The sequence below is a fragment of the Panulirus ornatus genome, chromosome 18, assembly GCF_036320965.1.
Source record: "Panulirus ornatus isolate Po-2019 chromosome 18, ASM3632096v1, whole genome shotgun sequence".
In the NCBI taxonomy this organism is placed as follows: domain Eukaryota; kingdom Metazoa; phylum Arthropoda; class Malacostraca; order Decapoda; family Palinuridae; genus Panulirus; species Panulirus ornatus.
In genome coordinates, this window is record NC_092241.1 from 22,869,041 (window position 1) to 22,881,414 (window position 12,374).

Consider the following 12,374-nt stretch of genomic DNA (forward strand, 5'->3'; position numbering starts at 1 on the left):
GGATCTTTATTACTAACTCTACATTCTCCTGCTGCGAGCGCTACGCCCTTAGTCCTGCCCATTGTCAAAGCCTCGTTGTAAGTGTCGTTAAGTACTTTCCATCTCTCTGCAGACCTTGCAACATTTATCTCTCTTTATCTTCATACTCTCTGCTCCTAGCCATGTTACTTGGCTGTATTTTGTCTGTTATCATCATTTTCTTATCATTCCTGTCATTCTCACCGTCTTGTACCTCTTTCTTCATTCAATGGTTTTGTTTCACTGGATTATTTCAGTTTTATTGTTCTCATTGTCTGATCACGGCCTTGCTGTACCGGCTATACTTTCCTGGAGGTAATACTCTCTCACTGGACTATATAGCTACACTGTCCCTTATCTGTATGATATCTTGCCTTTGTTTTCCAGGTTGAATATCGTGGTACCTTCAGTGTGCTAAGCTGGATGTTTGACATTTGCAGTAGTACTACGGCAGAGCATCCAGTTTATCACGCTGGTGTAGTGCTGGTCGTGTTTTTCTGTGTTACCTCTAGGTTGTCTTTATCATTATCTATCCGGTTTAGGTGATGATGATAAAGCCATCTTCATTTTGTTATGCAGATCATGTTGTACTGGTCATGATATTCTGGCCTCTTTACCCCCAGCCTAGATGTCGTGAAGAATTTTAATCGAGTTATGTTATAATCTTGGTATTTCCCTTGAGACGTGTCTTGCCCGAGCAGACACTGCAGTTTATTCACAACCTTTTCTTTTAACACTCTTCTTCCTGAATGGTAAGTGGAAGCAATTTGTAAGTGAGGGTCGGTTCCCCTAGGAATGAATTTGCAATCATAGGTTATTATCAAAGGTGAGAGCTTTTGTTTTCTACTCTGATGATGGTGGATGAGATAAGATGAAATGATACGAAAAGGAGAGAGACAAGGAAAGCAAAGCCAGTGACGAGTTTCCTGAGTTTTCTTCTTATTCACGAGGAATCATAACTGGTTTAATTGGCCACTGAAGAGGAATTGCCTTAATGAGGATCCGCGTCAGCGTTTGCCTCATCTTCTGAGTCGTAAATCCTGCGTCCTTCTTCAGGTCAAATGCCTACGTCGATCCTCACTGGGAATCCTTTCATGACATTCAGATACGCTTCCTGTCTGTAGACAGCTCCTCTTCCCTACAGCGGTCATGCATAACAGTTCCACGAGGATTCGTGGATTAATTTCGAGATTCCGTCCTGGACTTACCCAGGTGAAGTTACTGATGATTGTGTGTGTGTGATTCTAGAAGCATGAGCAACGATTACTGCTGCTTCCTTTAACGCTGCGTTTTCATCTCATGAATGTTTTGATAGTATTTTTTTCTGATCCATACATCATATGGACCAGGGATAAAAGGGAGCTTGAGAGTGAATGAGACTGTAAGTGTGAACTAAGGATGCAAGGATATTAAAGAGCATCAAAGATACAAAAATATTGTGTAGAAGGAAGTAAGATAAGCTAAGTTAAGAGTCAGTAAGTATATGAGAGAGAGAGAGAGAGAGAGAGAGAGAGAGAGAGAGAGAGAGAGAGAGAGAGAGAGAGAGAGAGAGAGAGAGAGAGAGAGAGAGAGAGAGAGAGAGAGAGAGAGAGAGAGAGAGAGAGAGAGAGAGAGAGAGAGTGTACAGAAAATGTCTGGGTTAGACCAGTGGCTCCCAGTAGGTGGTGCGTGAAGCCTAATACAGTATTTTTCTTCCCAAAGAAGACCCATAACCCTCAACAAATGATAAATACTTTCAAATACATTAGAGAAGTTACAACACACACATACACAGTGGCATGCGATAATGTTAACAAAAATCAGATGCATCCTTCATGATAAGGAAGACTCGCATAAAGGAACTGTAGCACTTACTTGAATAATTGAAAAACAGGTCAAACTTCACCTCACCTTGGACATCCGGACAACTATGAAACAATCGTTACTCAGATGTAAATGCTGAATGATAGTGTGTTTCTAATCATAATATGGTCACGTAACCTCTCTATGTTCTTATGGACTGTAGTACTTACAAAAAACAAATGTTACTCACATTATGAACAAACCTATAAGTTATTGGCGGAGGTCTCATAACTTGAAATAGAACTACAATTCTCACAAGGCCCTCGACCTGTGACTCGTGTCTGGCTACTGCTTCCTATTGTTTCTACTTTAAGCCCTGCCACACGAGGATTGACCGTTATCATACCTTCTTTCTTCCCTAGAACAGCAAAGATGTGGGGCTTTTTTCCTCGTTTTACCTTTCCTTTTCCCTACAATCATTCTGTTTGTAAAAGCCAAAGCTGCAAATCCTTGTGAATCTCTGAATGATTCCTCAAGTTGTTTTCTTACTCAATTTTCCTCTCATCCAAGATAGCCCTGACTGGGACTTGTTTTGGCAGTGTTGTGCCGATCACTGTGAGAAAGAAATACCAGAGGGACTCTTAATACTTCGTACCAAGCGCAAATCAAGTTTTTAGTCAGTACTTATGTTTATGTTCATGACGATACATTGTAGAATTAGAAAACATTATAGAAAAAGAAAATGGTGCAAATATTTTGGAAATGGAGAATATGACGGTAACGTTTGTGTAAAGAATTCCATCAGACCCTACAAAATCAACATATATACTTTAACGTACGTCATAGACACAGCATGACTAATGTCTACTTACACTCCCGTATTCACCGTCATTTACCCATGCCTGTCTCATGAACAAACACTGTACTAGACCTACGCTACGAACTTCAGTTGCGAATGAATCATCACATTTAATCAAGGGCGGCTATTGCAAGAGCAGAGTTCATGATATTGTACAGATGCAGAGAGGCTAATTTTGAAACAAAATTACATTTCTACAAAGCATTGATACGTCCATTGATAACTTACGTCCCATTAGCTCTTGAACTCATCCAAAACCAACAACTGCTCCCTCCTAATAATACAAAGCAAAGCTTTACGGTGGATTTTTAACACCAAATGACACGAGTTCACCAAGAACACAGAACTCCACGAGAGAGTGCGACTGCCTCCACTAAACATCTGTTGGAGAAAGCAATACGAAAAACAAGAGGATCGTTTCGAACTCCACCATAACTCCTGCATAGTATTCTTCGACAGTCATCTAGGAATAGATCATCCCAACAGTCTATCTAAGATTTCACCTGGACACTATCAAGATCCCATTTATCAAAATCTAAAAGAAATCTGAAACTCTTATAGACCGAATCTGTGCAGAAAACATCATGGCACAATCAGTGTCTATCGTCAAGGATACAATCCCTCTCCTCCTATACCCACCCGTAAAAAGAAACAACAAAATACTCCTTCCTTCCCCTTCTACTCGCTAGCCATGTCCTAGCTAACCCAACAACCCAATGCACGCTGGGTCGAGCCCTGGCTCTTTACCTTCTACTAAATCTCGCTTCCTCTAAGCTAGCTCTTGCACTTTCCCCCCTTCCTAGAAAGGGACTTTCCAATCATCATCATCCATTCATTTATTTCCATTCTATCCTAAAAGAATTTCTCACCTGACAAAAGTTCAACTGAATACAACTGTTTGTGACGGTGGAAGATAACATGAACCCATGGATTAATGTGGGAGGAGTAGAAAAACATAGATTTTACCAAGAGGAAGAACCGTAAAGTTATCCTTAAACTTTTATCAGTTCTTGCTATGAATCCTTCAGTAGTATTTCAGAAGATTAGTTTAAGAGGAAAGAAAAAAAGGAGAGGGAGTGTGGCGAGAGACCATGGTGAGGGGAGTCAGGTTACGTCAGTGATCTCTGCAAATATACTCCCAGGAGCGTCGTCTGGCCCAGGAAGTCTTATTAGGCGGGATAGCCTGTGAAGGTCCGACATACTCACAGCAACGTAGCAGGAGCTTAGTCGACCTGCCTAGCATAAATATATCTTGTCCAGGAGCACATCGTTTCTATGGTTCATGCAGGAGGTAGTTAGAAAAAGGTTGATGGTTATGTTATCTTAGTATGCGGGTGGCTTTGAAGAGGCAAGTGGAGGAAGTCAGAGGAATGGAGGGACTGTCACAGGTGGAACACCACCACCAGGGTGGGTCGTAAGGGAGGCAGGAGGGCTGTCACAGGTGGAGCATCATCACCAGTGTGGGTGATGAAGGAGGCTTGTAGGGCTGTCACAGGTGGAGCGAGGGAGGCAGAAGGAGGCAGGGCGATCGTTAAAGACTATACAGTATAAACCATCAGTGTCCTGGTCCAGTGGTAAGTGTAGACTCTATGTACTTTTGAGTGACCGATTTCCCAAGTGCGTCAGTGTTTACAGAACTTCATCCCAACCTTTGAACCTGATATCACGTTTAAAGAAGCACAGTCTATGATATTGTTCCTCGCATAACTACATGCTATTATATATTTCTTTCTGTTCCATTTCCGTTTAAACTTTTTATATTCGTAGCATTCATCTACTACTCTCCCCTCAGCCATCCGCTCTGACCAAAACAACAGAGTGAGCAGCTGGCACAGACAACTTATGTTCCTGCAGTACTCTGCGAGGGTAATGAGTAGGTCTGTCGAACTTTCTCCTGGGGACGTGCAGGCACCGGTCGATATGACGGAATCGGTCTACCAAGGAGTTGATTAAATCCTCAAGGAAGATGAGTGTACCACAAGGCTCAGCACTGGAGTGAGTAAAATCTATATTCGTTCAACAAGCCATCAATTACAGAGCTCCCATGTTAGGGCGGAGCCACTACACACAGAATGTTGTAGGTATCACATCTACGCACAAGGAAGACGAAAGTAGAGCCTTCGCAGCCAAACCAGAGCTTAAATACCAAACCTTCCTATCTCGATCAAAACAAAGAGAATACGACTTGCCACACAGAGACCCGCTTCCTCACTGAAAGAGAAAACTAAAAGGAAATTAAAACTCCGGCCATCAAAGGTTTTTTCCCTCTGTAGGAAATTTGTGGTACACAGAGTGAAAAATTGACAAGCATTTTTTTCGGGAACCTTGGGAATGAAGAGGACGACAAAGCTAAACCTGATATTTTCTGTAAATGGGAAGACTTTACATCGCAGACTAAGCTCTGATTACTCCTTTAAATCCTTTTCTTTCAATCATTTCCCAAGAGTAATATTACTCTGAAGAGGAAAGAGATACAAGATTCCTCAATCTTAGGTCTCTGCAAAAGGCACAGCTCATGTTAGATGAGTAGAACCGACAAGACCAGAGTCTCGAAGACAGAATGCTCACACAACCCTAAAAAAAATCTTCCCAGTAATGCGGTTTAGCTTTTTCCTCAACATTTCCATCGTATTGAACATTTCATACACTTAGGTCCCCGTTTCTCCTCTAACTCTACCATGGATGATTCAAACAACCCTTCACCCAATGATGCTCCTCTTAATCTTATGCCCCTTATGCCCCTTTTATGCCCTTATGTCCCTCTTATGCCCCTCTTAATCTTATGCCCCTTCCTGTAATTTCTTTTCGAACCGTCCGAAAAACGGTTCTCTCTCTGGACACTAGCATGGCTTATGGTCATGATGGCATCCATCCCCGTGTACTGAAAGAGTGCCTCTGAACTTGCACCTGTGCTTGTTCGTCTGCTCCGTTTTTGTTTAAAAATCAGAACTTATCCTTCTCCTTGGAAGCATACATTGATATATCCCATCCCTTAAAAAGGGGTGACCTTTCTGACCCATTTAACTATCGTCTTGTTGCTTTGATGTCTACCATTTCCAAAGACTGTGAATTGCTCGATCCTCAAATACTATATCCTAAGACTTTTCGAATCTCACAGCCTTCTCTCTAATTACCACTAAGGCCTCTGTAAGGCAAGATCCACTGGTGAAATTTTTTCCTATCTTTCTAATGGCTGGTTAGCATCCCTGAAAGATTTTGGGGAGTCATGTGTAGTTGCCCTTGACATATCAGAGATTTTGACATGATGTGACATCGGGGTCTCAGCTAAAAGATCCCATCTTCTGACTTTCCTTTCTCACTTTGCTCCTTCGTATCTAGCTTCCTATCTGGACGATCTATCTCTGTGGTTGTTGATGGATCAACCTCTAAACCTTTCTGTATCAACAGCGATGTCAATTTAGGCTCTGTCCTGTCCCTTACACTTTTTCCTCCTTTTATCAACGATATTCTCTCCTCCACAAATAAGCATATGCACTTATATACTGCCGACTCATTATTGCTTTCATCCACATCCTTTAATTCTGCTCCTCCTTCTCTCACTCGATCTGCGTCTCGTCTTAACATAGCTTTCTCAATAAACTCAGTCTTGTACAGGATATCCCAGAGGGGTAAACGAAATCTAGTTAAGTTTGATACCTCTAAGACCCAGTTTCTACCCATCTCTCTATCGAAAATTCCTCCAAACTTTCATTTTTCTTTGCTGGCTCTGTAATTCCAAATCTTGACTCAATAAACATACCTTGTATTACTATAACATTCACTCTGTCTTGAAAACCCAACATTACGAAAATAGGTCAGTCTGCCTATAAGAAACTGGTAGTTCTTTTAAGATGTCGAAATTTCTTTTCTTCTGATTAGTTGCTCTGATAATACAAAAGGCTGATCCGTCCCTGCATGGAGCACAGCTGTCACGCCTGGTGTGGTTCCAGCTCTACATCCTTAATGGACACAATTGGCTCGAAATCGGTTAAATTCATAAACTTTCCCAAGCTAAATATAGAACTTGACCTGCTTGCCGTACGCCACAGCGTTGGTTCACTTCTTTTTCTTCTGTAGGTAATACTATATGGTTTTTGCTCCTTAAACCTGACTGCTTGTGAGCCCCCACCACTAGCTAGACCACGCAGTACCTGGCAATCTGCTGCGTTAAATGATTACTGTGTGGTCATTAGCAACTCAAGGATGGGCCGCTTTTATTACTGTTTCTTTCCTACACCTGGAGGCTTTAGTGCTCTCTACCCTTTCATGTCTTTCCCAATAACTAGGACCTGATACATTCTAGAATTGTAAAAGACAAGCTTTCACTACCTTGTCTTCTCTATTGTCCCTCTCATTAAGCTCTATATTTCAGTTAAGTCCCGGCCTTGATGTGGACTTTTGTCCGTGACTGAAGCCTTCAACACAAAAGAAAATAACTAAATATCTTTCAAAAGTAAGATAAACTTATAATGTTCTCTTACAATGACTCGATAGATAACGATCCAAGACTAAAACAATACCTCAGCTACCCTATGTTCGGCCACCTAGAGAAGTACTTCAAAGGGGCCCTACGTGTTCTGGATGAGTTTAGGAATCTGTTAATCTCAGTGATGAAGTTAAAACTGAAAGAAAAGCATTTTCCATTTGTATCACAGGTGATAATGAATCTATTGACTGCATTAGAAATGAAGAACATTGTACAAAACAGAAAACACAGTCTTTTCTAGTAAGTTTATGCCATGTATGAATCGGGGATGGGGGGAGGGGATCGTTAAATGTGAGCCAATGAAAAGGTATCTCTCGAAAGACTGAGCCTTGTATAAAGCGCAGGAAACTGTTTAACCAGCTTAAGAGTCAGTGGAAATGCATTCCAAATATATAGCATTCCCAGCCATGTTCGTTCAATCTCTCACCAAGCAAACTTATTTCACAAGTTTGCTTTCTTTTTTCTCTCTGCCTTCAAGATATCACCATTTCATTCCTGTCAATACTCACGTTCACTGAGCTCTCAATGTCAGTTTTCTAAATATTGTTTTAGAGTATTCTGTTATTCCGCTGCAATTACATGTATTGATACACTGCAAATATCGTGTGACAAGAGTGGTGGTACAAACCACACTGGAGCGAAGTACTGACCACACAGCCTTCACTCATGGTCCAGCAGAGTGATGTGCGAGATGGTTCATACCTTTACTTTACACGACGCTTCCCAGCATATGGAAAATATTTTTCCCATAAGGACAATAGTCAAGCCATTCTCTCAATCTTCTTTGATAGAACCTCTAGTTACGTTATCAGGTGTAGACTGAACACCACGTTCGTCAGGTGATCTGCAATCATAAGCCTACTAGTTCGTCAAGCAAACTGCAGATATTAAATTCCTTAACGACAACTGTCTTGCACACCGGCATTCATACAAGTTCCTCCGCCATGGATGTAGATGGGTCTGACTCAGGGCTGAAGAAGAGCCTTCGTCGGAATTATTCATGAGTCTCCATCTGGTATTTACACTGTTACATGATGAATATCAAGTCCTTTAATATGAGAATTCAGGAGGTAAGACTTAAGCTCACCCAGGTGTAAAGGAGGAGATAAGAGATTTTAAACGCGGCTGGCGTTGCCCTGCGCCAAGATAACGAGGAGACAGAAGTGCCTCCGATGGGCGGTGTGCTCAAGCGTGGTGCTTGCTGGAGGAGTTATGGGGTTCGTTGCTAGAAATGAGCTTCACGAGTGCTTAGATTCTCTATGTGACCTGCGGGAGTAAGAGTGTCTAAGCAGGGAAGGAGGACGTTTAAGGTTTGCGATATACAGGAGAATACTGTAATGGAACGTGTCCATTGGTGTGTGTATGTGGGGTGGAGGGGGGCAGGAGAGAGAGAGAGAGAGAGAGAGAGAGAGAGAGAGAGAGAGAGAGAGAGAGAGAGAGAGAGAGAGAGAGAGATGGGATTCATCGAAGACTCGTTATGGAATCGGGATAGCGGGAAAGTGTATAGTGAGGAGGTGGGAGAAATAGTATTAATGGTGAGAGTCGGTGATGGTGAGATCTTGTGCCAGGGTGGCGGTAGAGGAGAGGCGTGATAGTGAATATCGTTGGTGATGATGGCAGTTCTCTGACATGGATGGTGGTAGAGACCGAGGAAGAAGTGTGAGTGAGAGTGTCTGGCTCTAGATCTTCTGTTAGGCTGGTGGTAGAAACAGAAATATTGAGGAGTAGTCAGTATGGTGGTTGACAGGTACTAGACTTAACCAGAGAAGGTGCTAGTGGATGTGGTCGATAATGGTGAGATACAGCAAAAGTGGTGGCAGACAAAGGAAAGGAAACCTCAACTCGCCTCCGTCCCGTAGGAACACATCCCTCAGTGAGCGAGATCACAACTAACAACCCAGGCCATATGTCTGAGTCTCTCCATAACCCAGCAGTACAAGAGGTCAGGTGGCTCCAGCTTCTTCATGATCTCTCTTACTTTCAGATACTTTACTCTTGATCACTTTAGGTCTTCTAGCACACCTCCCTCTCCCTGCTCAATAACATAGTCTCCCAGCGTGTCTTCCTCTTCTCCCGTTCAGCAACGCTGGAACTCCTTTTATCCTCGACGGTAAAAACGTTTTCAAACTTTGTGCACAACTTTTTACACCTTCCTTCGTCTCTGTTGATAACTTTTCCTAATATTCTTTTTCATAGAATCACTTGTTTCTTTTACCGACAGCCTGTAGCAGTGACACGGCAGTGGTGTCAAGGATACAGTGTCATAGTTGCTGTGTTATAGCAACTGTGTTGGGACAGTGGTGTCAGTGCAGCAGTCACAACAGTGCTGTTAAGGCAGTGGTGTTACAAGAGCACTGAAACAAAGGCAGTGTTATAGCTCTAGTATCACAACAGTGCTGTCAAGTCAGTGGTGTTACAACAGCACAGAAGCAAAGGCAATGTTACAGCAGTGGTGTCATGACTGCAGCGTTACAACAGTGGTATCCAGACAGCATGATCACAGCAGTGGTGTTAAGGTTGTTACAGCAGTGGTGACACGGAAACAATGTTACAGTAGTGTCATGACACCAGTTACCTTATCTCCTTCAAGATAGTACTGCCAAGTATTGGTGTCACAACGCTTGTCAAAAGTGTTGTTACAGCTGCAGGATCACGCTAGCGGTGTCACACTGCAGTATCAGGCTCACACCGCCAGTGTCACACTGGCAGTATCAGGCTCACACCGCCAGTGTCACACTGGCAGTATCAGGCTCACACCGCCAGTGTCACACTGGCAGTATCAGGCTCACACCGCCAGTGTCATACTGGCAGTATCAGGCTCACACCGCCAGTGTCACACTGGCAGTATCAGGCTCACACCGCCAGTGTCACACTGGCAGTATCAGGCTCACACCGCCAGTGTCACTCTAGCAGTATCAGGCTCACACCCCCAGTGTTACACTGGCAGTATCAGGCTCACACCGCCAGTGTCACACTGGCAGTATCAGGCTCACACCGCCAGTGTCACACTGGCAGTATCAGGCTCACACCGCCAGTGTCACTCTAGCAGTATCAGGCTCACACCCCCAGTGTCACTCTAGCAGTATCAGGCTCACACCGCCAGTGTCACTCTAGCAGTATCAAGCCACACCGCCAGTGTCACTCTAGCAGTATCAAGCCACACCGCCAGTGTCACACTGCAGTATCAGGCTCACACCCCCAGTGTCACACTGCAGTATCAGGCTCACACCCCCAGTGTCACACTGGCAGTATCAGGCTCACACCGCCAGTGTCACACTGCAGTATCAGGCTCACACCGCCAGTGTCACACTGGCAGTATCAAGCTCACACCGCCAGTGTCACACTGGCAGTATCAGGCTCACACTGCCGTTATGACACCAGCAGCGTCAGGCTCACATCCCAGGTGTCACATAAGCAGGATCAAGGCATCTGAATAACCACGACCTTTGAAATTTAGACCTCACATAACAGCGCCACCTCCTACCACAACACTGTGATTATGAAGATAAAATTCTTCTTATTGTAGATGTGTCAGGGAGCGAGCGGCGGCGGTGACTGTACTCACTGTCTGCGAGGCAGTGATTATCTTCAGTGAACGATCAATATGCTCTACCTACCCGGGGAAGAAACTTTAAGTGTTCACAGTGCACAACCATGTTCAGGTCCAGGAGGCTGGATATAAAGCATAAAAACATGTTTTTGTTGAGTGAAGGGACGGGATATTAGGTATGAAGGCTTTTAGAAACGGGGAGGAATGGTTAAAGTAAAGATGTCAAAAAGCAAAGGAGCTTTGAGATGGGCTGTGGCATTCATTTACATGGCACCCCAACAAATTAGCATTTGTAATGCAGGAGAGAGTAAGGAACGAGTACATAAGGATAAGAAAAGAGAAACGAAGGAACATGGGAAAGAATACTGTGGACAAGACGGAAGAAAATCCAAAACTTTTCCATGAATTCATCAGTAGACTGTCAGTCTAGCTGGAGGATTCGGAGGGAAGAGTTGTAGAGAAAGATGCTAGGATATGTGAGGAGATGAATGACTGGTTTCAAATGTGTTTCTTCAACGGAAGACGTTATAACCACCAGTACCTGTCAGATGGAATAGGGAAGAAGTCTTATATAACACTGACGGAGTATTAAAGGGTTTTGACTTATACAAAACTCATGCTCCTGATGACATTTCACTATATGTGCTAGCGATGTATGCAGAAACACTTGACGAACGACTTGAGTTACTGCTCAAGGTGTTGCTGGAGAAAGGCATAGTGGAAGAGAGTGAATAATGGTAAAGGTCGCACGTATCTATATGAAATGAGATCGGAAATAGGAGTTAAACCAATCTTCCTTAAAGCTGTGTTCCGTAAGGTTCTGGAAAAGATCATTTGAAAATGTTTCGATATCTTTTTTCCTCTGCTGCTGCTGCTCCACTCAGCTGTGGACACAAGTTTGTTGTTTTTTTGTTTTTTTTTCCTTCCGAGCAACTAAATCCTTTACACTTCTCGAGGAGAAGGTAAACCCTAACAAGTCCACATAAATCTTGCGAGGGAGTGTACTTAACTTCAGCATCTGAAGAAAAAAAGGTTAAACATTTCCTGGGAAGCAGGAAGGAACATGGATGAATAAGAAGAGGAAGATGTGGCTTGAGGTAAGAAAAGAAATACACTCTGAGAAGAGCTGGCAACGTTGGCAACTTTCCAACACAAAAAGCAGAAAACAGGAAGGAGTTTCGAGGACAAAAGTCTCAAGGATATCGCTATGGAGAGGTTGGAGGAGCATCCTGCACGGAAAAAGACATTAAAACGAAGGAAAAAGAAACATGGCAGAGAGCACTATGGTTCCTGTCAAGAGAAGGGGAGAACAGACCCTAGGGAAGCATAAGGACTCAGGGAGGATGCAGGGATTATGTCAGGGTGAAATGGGTAGAAAGAAGAGGCGATCTGAAGGTATGAGGACAATGTCCTCAGGAATCCTCAACAGACTACTGGAGGAGGAGGTAAGAGGTGACAAGGTAGAGAGGTTGAAGACAACGATGGATGTAGGCATTACACTAGGTGGAAGAGATTGAGAGGTTTACGTCGGGCGTTCGTACTGTGCGAGATAAGGCCGAGACACCGTGGATGTGGATGATGCTTGTAAGAGGATGGAAGGTAATGGTGAGGCTGGCTAGTTCCTGCTACAGGAGAGTCGAAGATACATGAGGCACAGTTGATACAAGGAGAGGAGGCAA